The sequence below is a fragment of the Psammomys obesus genome, unplaced genomic scaffold (genome assembly GCF_907164565.1).
Source record: "Psammomys obesus unplaced genomic scaffold, mPsaObe1.curated_primary_1811, whole genome shotgun sequence".
NCBI lineage: Eukaryota > Metazoa > Chordata > Mammalia > Rodentia > Muridae > Psammomys > Psammomys obesus.
The window spans coordinates 23,239,813-23,252,622 of record NW_026592510.1 but is presented as its reverse complement, the minus strand read 5'-3'; positions in this window follow the sequence as shown (position 1 = coordinate 23,252,622).

Below are 12,810 nucleotides of genomic sequence, written 5' to 3'. Positions count from 1 at the left end.
ACACACACACACACACACACACACACACACACACACACACACACACAGAGGCGCACGGGCTAGATAGATGGGTTGGTGAAACACTTTCTGCTGAATCACAAGGACTGGAGTCTAGATCCAGGACCCATGTCATATGGCTCACAAACACCTGTAACTCTAATCCAAGAGATATGATGCCCCCTACTGGCCCTCACAAGCACCTGCACACACATGTATATATATACTCACATAGATACAAACATATGTATATTCATACAATATAATAAAATTTTAAAAAACTCCTAGTAATTTCAGCAAAAGAGAAAAAGCTAAGTGTGCTCTTTCCCTAGAATTGTTTTCCTAAGCAATTTGGACATTGCAGACTCCATTTTGTAACTGGTATTCTGTAGGGACTCAGCGAGGCATACATTCAGCCATGCTGAGTTGTAAATGCAATGAGTACCCCAAGTCACAGTGACCTATTCTCGCCACATGGTTTGCTAGCATAGTGAAAACAGACAGCAGTGCAGAGTAATATGTGGAGCTCCATGACCAGATACTGGCACCAAGCATATGCTTGACTCTTTCATATTAGCTTGCATGAACCAGGTATATCCCAGGTTGAAGGAGATCGCGTTCATCCTGACCTATACCTATACCCTCTTACTTCAGAACTTAAATCCCTTGGTCTTGCTCCTACCAATAAATCCTTCTTATAAATCCTTTGTCCCAAAAATTTTTACTCATATGCAATCCAGGCTCTGTCTATCTTGGGGACAGTTCTCATAGACAGAAACTTAGTTGTGCTGAAGTACACTCACTGCTAGACTTTAAAAATGTATTTAAGGTTGTGGTTTTTATCATGAAAGTAAAAACTGAATGGGCATCAGTTTTACATATAAAGTCAGAAACCCAATACAATGCATGCAAACTTATGTCCCTCTATGCCCTGAGATTGAAGTACAGGATTTTGGATTTTTATTGTAATTTACTGTACATGGGATCTACTGAGGCAAGAGTTACATTTTGGTTATCAACTTTAACTTATTACCACACTTGAAATACTTTCTTAGACTTAAACTTGTATTTCACTGGCTTTAATATTCACCTTTTTTACTATAATTCATAAACTATTTTTACAATAAAGTGTGTCACTGAGGGTGGGCTTTGAGGTTTAAAAAGCCTACACCAGGATCTCTTACTCTTTTTTTTTTCTCTCTCTCTCCCCCCCTCTGGCCCCCCTCCAGACCCCTCTTGCCTGTGGATAAAATATGAACTCTCAGAAACTGCCCCAGCACCATGCCTACCTGTCTATCACCATGCTTCCTACCATGATGCTCATGGATTCATACACTCTGAACCTGTACGAAACCCCCAAGCAAATGCTTCCTTTTATAAATTGCATTGGTCATGGTGTCAGTACATTTGTTTCTTTCTTTTTTTTTTTCAAAGCATCTGTTCTAGCTACTGTTCTATTATTGAGAAGAGACACCAAGACCAAAGGCAACTCTTATAAAAGAAAGTATTTAATTGCGGCTTTCTTATAGTTTTAGAAGTTTAGAACATGGTGGTAGTCTTGCAGGCATATGACTGAGAGCTCATCACATCCTGATCTGCAGACAGTAAGGAGAGAGAGAAAGAGAGAGAGAGAGAGAGAGAGAGAGAGAGAAGTATATTTTAGGCTGATAACTCTTGCACTGGCACTGCCCTCTGCTGGTGGATGAAGCCAGCAGTGGAGTGATACAAGCCTCTAAACTAAAATGAACTAACTGTTCACCAATAAAGGAGTCTTTTTTTTTTTTTCTAGGACCCCCATTGATTTTAAAACTGGCAGTAGGTATGGTCATGGTAATAACTTAGTAAAAAAAGCAAAAATGCCATAAGCCAAGAAGATAAATGGCTTCCCCTCAAGTTTTACTCATGCAGACACTTTTGTATGCTCTCTTTTTAAAATTTTTATTTTAAATATTTTATATTAAAGTATGTCCCAGAGCTAAAGTTACAAGCAGTTGTGGGCTGCCTGATATAAGTAAACTGAAGTCGGGCCATCTGGATGAAGAAGGAATCACTGTTAACCACTGAGCCATTTGTCTAGTCTCTGTACAGTTTCTTAACTATCACCTCCATCTCTACTGGGTAAACTACAACCCAAGTAGCCACATAAAGCTCAATAGCAGCCACAGCTCTCTATGAAATGCACTTCACTGATAGAAATTTTACATCACTAATTCTGATCCTTCACACAGAAGAATTTCTAAGAGCCTCCACCATCCCCCACGCTAGTCACTCTTCTGTTGCTGTGATAAAACACCATGACCAGGGCATCTTATAGAAGAGCTTTTTTGAGACTTACAGTTGGCAGGGTGGGGGACCAGTGTCTATCGCCATCTTGGTAGGAAAGTGTGGCAGCAGGCAGGGCGCTGGAGCTGGAAGCTGAAAGCTAAGAGCTCACATCTCAAACCATGAAAAGGAAGCAGAGAGAGCAAACACAAAATTACACAAGTCTTTATGCTCTCAGAACCCAACCACAGTCACATAATTCCCCCAGGAGGGCCACATCTACTAAGCCTCCCAAACAGACACCAGTTGAGGTCCAGTTATTCAAATGCTCAGACTATGGAGGACATCTCAGTCAGACTAGCACAAGTCTATTGGCCGTATAATATATTGAGTTCATGGAGAGTTTCCCAGGAGGCTGGGAAATGATAGAAGGTTTCACCTCAGAAAATTAAATGGCTTCTGTTTGACTTACGCAGGGGAAGGACTAAACTATTCCTTTTTCCAGGTGTGCTGTGGGAAGGTAGTGGGACAGGATAACATGCTAAATATTTATTGCTGCTTAGGAGACCATGATATGGGGTTTCATAGTATAACCAAATATAAAACATGTATCTAGCATGTACAAGGCCCTGGGTACAATCCTCACAGCACTAACACAGACAAGTGAGCAAAAGTTGATGCTTCGATGGTCTAACTCAATTCACCTCAACAGTAACTCTGAGTTATGGTGTTAGTCAGGAGCTCAGCTGGGTCCAGGTGTCCAAATGGCTCTTGTGGGTTAAATTCCTATACAAAGAAAGCATGAGGAATAAGATGAACTGGGTGTGGTCAGAGCTGGAACTCTGGCCATAGATAGTCTATGATCTCTTCCTCTTCACAGAGTAGTTGGATGGCTCAGGTTCCCAGAAGTGGACTCTCCCAGATGTTCTTTTGTTGTTGTTGTTTTGTTTTTGTTTTTAAGTGTAGAGAGGATTCACGTCTACCATATTGAATTGGCTAAAGTGAACTGCAGGAAGGAGCAGAGCAGGTTTGCTGTAGAACAAAGATTCTAAGGGATAGTCACACTGAAAATATGACTAAGGGAGTATTGTTTTAGAAAACAGGGAGGGTCTGGAGATATGGGCCAGTGGTCAAAAGCACATAATGCTCTTCTAGAAGATCTCAGTTAGATTCTCAGGACAAACATCAGGCAGCTCACAACCAGCAGTAACTCCAGTTCTAGGGACACCCAATGTCTCTGGCCTCTGGGGCACTGGCACATGTATGCACATGCAGATAATTAAAGCTAATTTAGAATTTAAAACAACCCAGAAAAAGTGTTCCAGCTGTAGAAGGAATAACTGAACACAAGAACACCTCCTCTCTCCAAGATTCAGGAGGAATCATGGAATATGAGGCAGAAAGATTAAGAGTCAAAGATCAAGAAGGAATGTTGCAAAATTGTACCATCTGGGTATAACAAAGTCATTGTACTCATGAATTCTCAACAATGATGGCAGCCTGTGTAAGATCTGCACAAGATCAAGTCAGTTAGCCTTCCAGTGTGGATGGAGAAGGGTAATCACAAGGCCCCACCCATATCTAAGAGCTACTGGCAGTTGATGGCTGCAGGGGGAAGGAGAGTAAGTTTTCTGGGTGGTTTCTGGTACTCCAGTGGCTTTCATTATACCCATGCTATACAGACAGTACTAACTAGACTTTGAGGCAGGGAGAGAGAGAGAGAATAAAGTTGGGGAGATTGGGGAAGATTAGAACGGAAAAAGTGGGATGGATATGCTTAAAATACGTTGTATATATGTCTGAAATGAATAATAAATAAATAGTTTTAAAGACAACATAACTTAAATCATGGATAAAAGCATAAACCTGATAAAATTTAAGAGTTAAGGATAGTTTCAGGTGTCAGATTTGTAAACAAAAATAGATGGGCAACTGATCTGAAAGTGAGGGCATGTTCAGATCACTGAGAACCTTGAATATTAGGTCCAGCAACTTGGTTTATCTTCATCCAGTATTTCTCAAAGCTGATTGTGCTACAGACAGTGCCTAGGGGCTGCCAGATATCATGAATATCAGCCATTGAAGATTGGAAAGCACATTTTAACAGGGATTTGATAATGTTTCGGCATAAAGGATGAAAATTTATGGGGAACTGCAAACTTTCTTTAAGGCAATTCTGTCAAGAGAGAAAGGGGCTGCTTTGCTCTGATTGTGCAACATAATACCGATGTCTAAGGCTGGAGGAAAAAACAAAATAAGGGTAGTCACATACTCTTGGGGCAAAAACTGTCTATTGGGGTTTTCTGCTGAAGATTTGATGGATAATATGGAAAAGGCCCATGATGAATATCAAGACATTTGTCTGGGTGAGAGTCTCTTGTGATAGTGAACTTACATTAGTTAAAAGAAAAGGTTTAGGTGTCCCAATCTAAATATGAATGCCAGAGGGTGAGGGCAGAGAGAGGAAAGGATAAGGGAAGTTAATGAACAAGTCTGCTCCATACTCCTGAATGTGTGGTTAGACTTTGTCTCAGACTCCAGAGTCGAGCCCTCTGGTACCACCAGACCCAGGCACAGTGATTTTCCTAGATGCGAGCACCAGTACCTCAGAAGGAACAAACACCAAGCCAGAAGTAGTAAATCTTCTTGGGAACTGTCCTACCCTGATGCTTTTCTAGGCTTGCTTTGTTCTATACCTTTGACTAACAGCCAATGTAGATTCAGTGTAAATGATTTACACCACAATTGCCCAGGTGCTTCCAGCTCTTAGATGCAGTTCGTTCAGTCCCAATTTCCCACAGACTTTGGTACTGATTGTTAGAGACCATTCCTTTCCTGAACAATATCTGTAATGCCTCAATAAACACTTATAATTTCAAGATTCCTTCTGCCCTCAGAAGTTAATAGGCTGTTGAAAACAAGGGCGTTTGATGACGTGTGTGTGTGTGTGTGTGTGTGTGTGTGTGTGTGTGTGTGTGTGTGATCTGTGGCCTAAGTTATTTTGGGAGTGGTTAGTTTGGTTGTGACAATTCCTTTTTTGAAAGTTCAGGAAAGCCTGAGAAACTGTATTATGAACAGGCTCAATTTGCAATCAGCAAGGACCCAGGACAAGTTTTTGTTCTGGGGTTTCCAAGATTCCAAATACCCTTCAGGAGGCTGGGACACTGCTGCGGGGTTAATAATCCTCCAGAGAAAATGTAATGTTGAGATGAAATGTGTAGAGATTGATTCAGACATGCTGGCCAGGCCTCTTCTCTGACTGTCTCCTTGCTCTCCTCACTTTGATGACTTACGGTCTTCTCAAAGCTAAACCACTGAGAATGTGTGTATCTACAGTCCGATGAGGTAGTGTGAGGGTTAGAGTTATGTTTTAAATTTATATTACTGTTAGAGATCTATACAACAAAATTTTTTCTAACCTGTAAGCCCCATTTGCCCAAGGACAAATAACTTCTTGGAATGCTGGGGCCATTCATGTAAGATGTCAATGCAAGCATTTTTGTTTGTTTGTTGTTTGTTCCTGTAAACAAGCTTGGTTGCACCAACTGCACAGGATGTGTGCTTAGTCACATGTAGGCACTTAGACAGGAAGTACATCAGGATGTATGCTTGTCCCTGATTGGATGAAGGTGGGAAGTATGTAGCCTTATGGGCTTTGCCTTTATAAGCCCCCTGACTAATGTAATTCACCACCATACTCCAGGAACCTTGGGAATGAACCTAACCAGCGTCCATGGATGTGGCTACTGTTTAATAAAGCTTGCTTCAAATTTGGCTCAACAATTGCATTAGTGGTCTTCTTCTTACCAGGTGGGATAAACAGTAGATCAGTGAGCAATCTCTCATGAATTACAAATTCATGCTGTCAGAGACAGCCCTTGTGTGTGTGCGTGTGTGTGTGTGTGTGTGTGTGTGTGTGTGTGTTGGCAAACACTGTAGCAACTGAGTTATCTCTTAAGCCTCCATAAGTACTTACCTTTTTTTTTTTTTCCTTATCTTTAAGGGGAATATCACAACAAAAGTCAGGAGACTGCAGGAAATAGGAATTCCTGGTGCCTTTAGAAGGAAGAGGAACAGTTTGATCGTTTAAAAAATACCGAATTTTTAATCAACACCTAAACAGGTATATATTTTTACACAGTTACTGTATGGCATTCTCTTTTATGTATACAATGTACCCTGATTGTAAATGACCTATCTATCACCTCAGACAGATCATATCTTTGTGCATCTTTGCTAGATATTCTGAACCAGCCAGTTAATCATTGTCAATTTCCCCCACCACCCCCCTTTTTTTTGCCTATGGCTTTGTTGGCTTAGTCAGTGTTTTCCTATATATGGTATGCTGTAGATGGGGGGTAAACACAGAAGAAAGAAGAGTCATGGAGAAGTTAACTCAAAGCTTCTTTCACGTGGAGTTCAGAGTAAGAAGGACCTCAAAAACGTTAACTCAGATTCAAGGTCCAACCTCTGACATTGAACTATTAGCTTACTAGACTAAAAGTCCCTCAAATACCTCAACTTATCTTAACAGGTACAATTCTGGTTAAATTATCCTTTGATATCTTCCTCTTCCTCACATAGACAGGTTTCTGCAAGAAAAGAAGAGGGGCAAGGAGGTTAACTCACTTTTACAAAGTCTAAAGCCACCAAGTTCAGATCTATACAACAAATCCAATTTCAAGCTCTTTCTTTCAAGTTCTTCCTTCTTAACGCCTTCTCTTCACCTTTTCCAAACACTCAAATAATTTTGAAAACATATAGTCAGTTAATAACCTTGTGCTTCCACTGAAGGAAGTGTCTTTCTTTTTATGGTATTTAATTCTAGTTTTCTTTCTGTTTCTACAATAAACAACAAAAGCAACTTAGGGAAGGGAAGGGTTTATTTATCTTATACTTCCAGGCCACAGTCCATCCACTAAGGGAAGTCAGAGCAGGAACTTGAAGCAAAAACCATGGCAGAAAGCTGCTTGTTGGCTCTCTCTATGTCTTGTGCTTTGCAAGCTTCTTTATATACCCAGGACCACATACCTAGAGAATGGTATTGCCTACAGTGGATAACCTTCAATAACAATTAACCATCAACACAAACATGCCTTCAGGCCAGTTTGAGGAAAACAATTACCCATTTGAAACTTTTTTATTTTTATTTTTTCATATGATTCTGGGCTGTGTCAAGTTGACTTTAAATGCCAACCAGGTGAGTACTGTTTAAAACCATGACACATCATTTTTCTACTGGTTCTCATTTCGAGATAAGTAGAATACGAAGTGAGCTCCTACATGCAGGGTAAATCTAGATCTAGGAACCAACCTGAGAAAGGCCATTTGCAGCCATTGTTAGTTCTGACTGGTTGGGCTTGCAATTTGCGTGGGGCTTAATATTTTCACCGTTTTCCTCACTTATCTCCAGCACTTGTGTTCTCTATGGGGTTCAGTAAGAGTGTGCATAGTCAGACGGGACTTGCGTGGGCGTGTGCAACTTGCACTAAGCTGAAAGTATGGGTAAGGTTTAGAGAATGAGAGCCAGCCCTGCCTTGCTTGCTGTATCCTTGTATGACCTGTATATATCCCTTCCTTTCTACGGGATTCGGTTTCTCTATGGGTAAAAATGATATGACATAGTTGAGAATGCTTGAGGTGATCTACATGCCAATGTGTCAGAGTTCTGGAGCATGGCACAGCTGCCGTACGTTTGCTGGCACTGTCCCGTCCCCAAGTTAGTTCAGAAAGGGATCCTTTCCATACTATATGCTGAAAGCACGGGAAGAAATCCACCTGGAGTAAGGGTGACATTCCAGGCCCCATGTGTCACAGGCTGGCCCAACAGGGAGAAGAGGGGCTCAGTTTTCCAAGTACAGAAGTAAACTTGTTCCTGACTGTACCCAAGTGCCAGTTCATTCTTGAGCCTGACATTTACAAGCTTTAGTAGCAGGATGCTACCTGCAGTGTGCGGCAAGGGTTATGGAGCTGAAACACTAGGTGCTTGATAAATGTGAACATTTGATCTTATTACGGGGCTGAGTTCAGAGGGGCCTTTGGGCTCTATGCTTTCCATCATACCTCCCTGGTAAGATTAAACTGAAAGCCTGGAATCCGTCCAAGTTTTATTCCTGAGTGCTTCTGATAAGAAGTGCCCTTGCCAGTCTGGAGAGTCTCCTGGGAGGGGACTGCCCATTGACAAGGAGCCTGCTTCCAGCTGAGTCAACACCCCGAGGTCCCAGGTGGCAGACTAACCTCCTGTGGCTCCAAGTCACAGCAGAACTGAAAGGCAGCTGCACAGGGGAAGCACTCTGCCTCACTCCTTTTTCTAACTCCCGGCCCTAGGTGGGCAGCACCGGATGAGGGAATCCTGGTATGCCAGGCTCCCGAAGTTGCAGGTACAGAGATCGCAGATGCTTGGGGCACACAACCTGTGTGATGTGGAACCTCGTCATTGAGATTTCTCGAAGGGCTGCACCATGGCAATGGCAAGCGCTACATCTAGACCACGTGCACGTGGTGACACCAACAGGGAGGAGCTTAAACATCTGTGTGAAACACTTGGACCACTAACTCAGCTACACTAGAGCACAGACAGTCCAACATGGCAGAGCTACCACCCAAGCCTTGGGTACATGTCTTTGAAATAGCAAGAAGGTTGCAACAACCAGTGAGTGGACATCAAAATTCTCTCTGTGTCTCCCTTTCTCTCTCTCTCTCTCTCTCTCTCTCTGTATGTGTGTGTGTGTGTGTGTGTGTGTGTGTGTGTGAGTATATGTGTGTGTGCATACACATATACGTCACAATGTAAAATATGTTTCAAACTGTGGGTGCAGTGGTACATTTAAAAGCAAGTTTTTGGTGGGTGCCTCATGACAGCCAGTGATCTCACACCCCTCTTCATTATCCTAGGAGATTCTGTTTAACTCAAACAAATTGCTTCCTCTAAGACATAGGTTTCATCATACACCATAATCCCTAACTTTGTAACAACAGAAGCATGTAGGATTTTATTTTTCAAACTAGCCCAGGCATTTTGAAGTGCTGGTACTAGTGGCTGAGAAGCATCATTTCACAGAGATGACCAGATTTCCCTGATCTAGGTGAGCCTAAGCATGCTCTTCATGTCTTAATGCTTCAACCACTATTGGTACAAATTGAAATATATCGGTGATGCTTTCTCATGACAATATTGATACAAAAAGGACAATTAAAATCTAGGCAATGCAGGGACACTTCTTATCACTTCTCCTTTGGTTCTGGTACACTATGAGGGCTGTGTGGCTGGCAGCTCTCCTGAACCTTCTCCCTGGCTGTTTCTCTGAAACCTGGTCACTACCCCTTACCAACACTTGCTCTAATAAAATTCCAATTAATCTTCAGAAACCCTAAAGTAAGTTGGTTCAGCAATACCCATTTTATAGACAGGAAAATCAAGAGTCAGAGAAGTTAGTTGGGCCTGTACAGTGTCACGTAGCAAATCGAAAAGTATCTGACTCAATTATTAACCATAGTACTTCAACGATAATAATACTTTATGGTGCTTACTAAGTATTTAGAATTTACCTTTGCACAAAGTATTTTATTTAATTCTTTATTTACAAGACAGCTTCAGGGGCTAGAGCAATGGCTCAGTGGTTAAGAGCACTTGTTACACATGCAGAGGCTCAGTTCCCAGCACCCGTATGACAGCTAACAGCCATCTGTAATGTCAGCTCCAGAAGTTCTGACACCCTCTTTCAGCCTTCTTAGGCACTGTGCGCATGTGGTGTACAGACACGTGGTGTACATGCAAGGAAAACACTATACATCTAACCAATCTTTAAAAAAATTAAAAAAGCTTAAAGATAGCTTCAGTTGAGTACTAAAACATCCTCATTTTACCAGAAAACATATGCAGTCCCAGTGAAGGTAAAGGGGCTTTTACGAAATGCTGTAATCAGAACAGTAGATCTGGTCTGGGGCAAATGCTGAGCTTTGATCTTTTCTTGTTCTGTTCGGTCCTGGGTAAAATGGAGGTAGTGTGTCAGAATCCTAGAAAACACAGGGTGAGCTTTTGGATGAAAACCATGCTAGACCCGATTTTCAGCATGTGGAAGTTCAACTTTCAGGTTGTTTAAACATTATGCTAATTTAAGAGTGGTGCCCAGAGCCAAATCAGACAGATTCGTGCTGACATCCCAGTATGACGGCCTATAAGCTGTGTCTGAGAGCACATGGCCTCTCTTTTCTAAGAACAATTGCATGCATAAAGTAGGGCTGAGGCTGAATCCAGAATGTCCTTTCAAGGTCCATGTGCTGAAGACTTGGTGTAGGAACTTTAATCCAGCCAAAGGGCTATTCTTGTAAGGCTTCACATCCAAAGACTTAGGGCTATGTGATCCAGATGGAGTACAGACACACCCTAAGTCCCTCTGGCTGGAATACGGACAAGCCTTTAGTACACACCTTTAATCCCAAACAATAACAGACAAAGTGACAAATAGAGAAAGATTTGTCAGAATGAGTCAGAGGTAGGATATGCCAACTCTCATGAGAACAGGTAGGAAAGAAGCTACTTAAGAAAGAGAGCAACCGCGTTGATGGAGACAGTGTAGTAGAGTTCCATAGTACAGTACAGTTTGGTGCCGTTCGGTGCGGTTCACTGAGTCCAGTTGAGTTTGTGCAGTTCAGTTCGTGGAGTTCAGAGGCAGTTTTCCCGAGCAGAGCAATTCAGTCAAAAGCTGAGAGAAGCCAATTTGAATCAGTCAGCTTGGAGAGGAGTTTGAGCCAGTACACCTGGGTTGAACCATCCAGGCCGAGTTCAGAAAGAACTAGAAAGGGTGCGTTTATTCAGCAGTAAGTGACAGAGGCTGAAGACATTCTAAGTCTTGGTTAGCAGAAGAAGGGTGGAATCTGAACCCTTCAAGGTCTAGATTATATGGAGGTTAGAGGCTTCCAGGCATAGGCCTAGAAAGAGCTGGAACAGAGAAAGAAATGCTCTGGACTCAGCTCAAGCTCTGTATTTATACAGCTTGGGCATGTCTCTCATCTCATCCCTTCCTCTGAGGAAATAAAAACATTTACAGCTTTGTCTCGTGGGAGGTGCTATTAGGTGGTGACAGAATTTTTTTTTTTTAATTTTTAGATTTATTTATGTGTGTGGGTGTTTTTCCAGCATGTGTGTATGTGTATCACATGTGGGCCTGGTGCCCCGGACATCAAAAGAGAGTGTGGGAACCCCGTTAGCGGAAGTTAAAGGGGTTGCTAGCTGTCACAGGTGCTGGGAACAGAACTTGGGTCCTCTGCAAGAGCGGTAAGTGCTCTCAACCCCTGGACCATCTCTCCAGCACTGATAAAATATGATTTTAAGAACAAGTTAACATGGACATATATGTTGGAAAAAGTCACACTAAAGCACTGAAAAAGCTAGGAGTACCTAAACCACAGGTAAAACGAATCAGTAAGCCTGGGAGTTCAAAAACTCAGGTTCACACTGAAAGAGCCTTGTGGGCGTCTGCCTTTAGGAGTCTAGTGCAGAGAGAATAAGAAAGAAGGAATGAAGAGCCCTTATTCTAAATAAGTCTTCCATTTATTTCTCCCTCTCATTTATTCTTCCCTCCCTCCTTTTCTTGTAGTAATTTTTTCTCCTAAAGCTCACCCTTCATTATGTGCCAAAGATAAAAAGTACAGAAGCAAAAATTATAAGAAATAAAATCTTTGTGAGCTTGAAATAGGCAAAGGTTTTTAGGTATGATATCAAAAGAATCTGTGAAAGAACACATTAATAAATTAGATTGTATCAAATTAAAAATGATGGAGAGGAAATGATACCAAACCTGTGAAGCGTAATATCCATATAAAACATGGTCCAGCCAGTGGCCCAAGGGCATGGGCCTGTTTTGTAGCAAGGTTTCACAGGAAATAGCATCTGTATTTATTATTTATAACTGTTTATGTACAACAGTGAGAGAGTTGGGTAGTTGCGACAGAATCCTTACAGCTCATAGGCCTAAAATATTTATACTCTACTTTTTAAAAAGTTGTTTGCTAACCTTAGAGCAGATGTCCCAGATGTACTGATCCCTTTATCATGATAGTAACTAAATCAGGTAAAAAAGGGACTAGGCATGCAACATGCACCGTAGTCCAGTTCCCTCTAGCCTAGAACAGCTGCCTTCTGGAATCCAGATCCTCCAACTTACTCCTTGGTGTTTTATAGAAGTCATTGTCTCTGTGGAGAAGATTGATAAGGATGGGTATGAAACCAAGTTTTCCATTATACACTGCCGTTGTCACTACCTGTACCTGACTCTGCTCTCTCATCTAAATAGTATTGAGTGAATTCCTTCCTTATACCAAAAAAGACACAGATTTGTCTTTCAAAAGCCCACATTGCAGGAGAAGGGCATGCATATAAACAACTAATATGCAATGTTGCAAGAAGAATTACAGTTAAGTACAGGAAAAGTATGATTTATGTACTCAAATACAGCTGTCTTGGGGACTAGGTTCCTCAAGTAAGGTCTGCAACCACAGATGGTCTATCTATCTATCTATCTATCTATCTATCTATCTATCTATCTATCT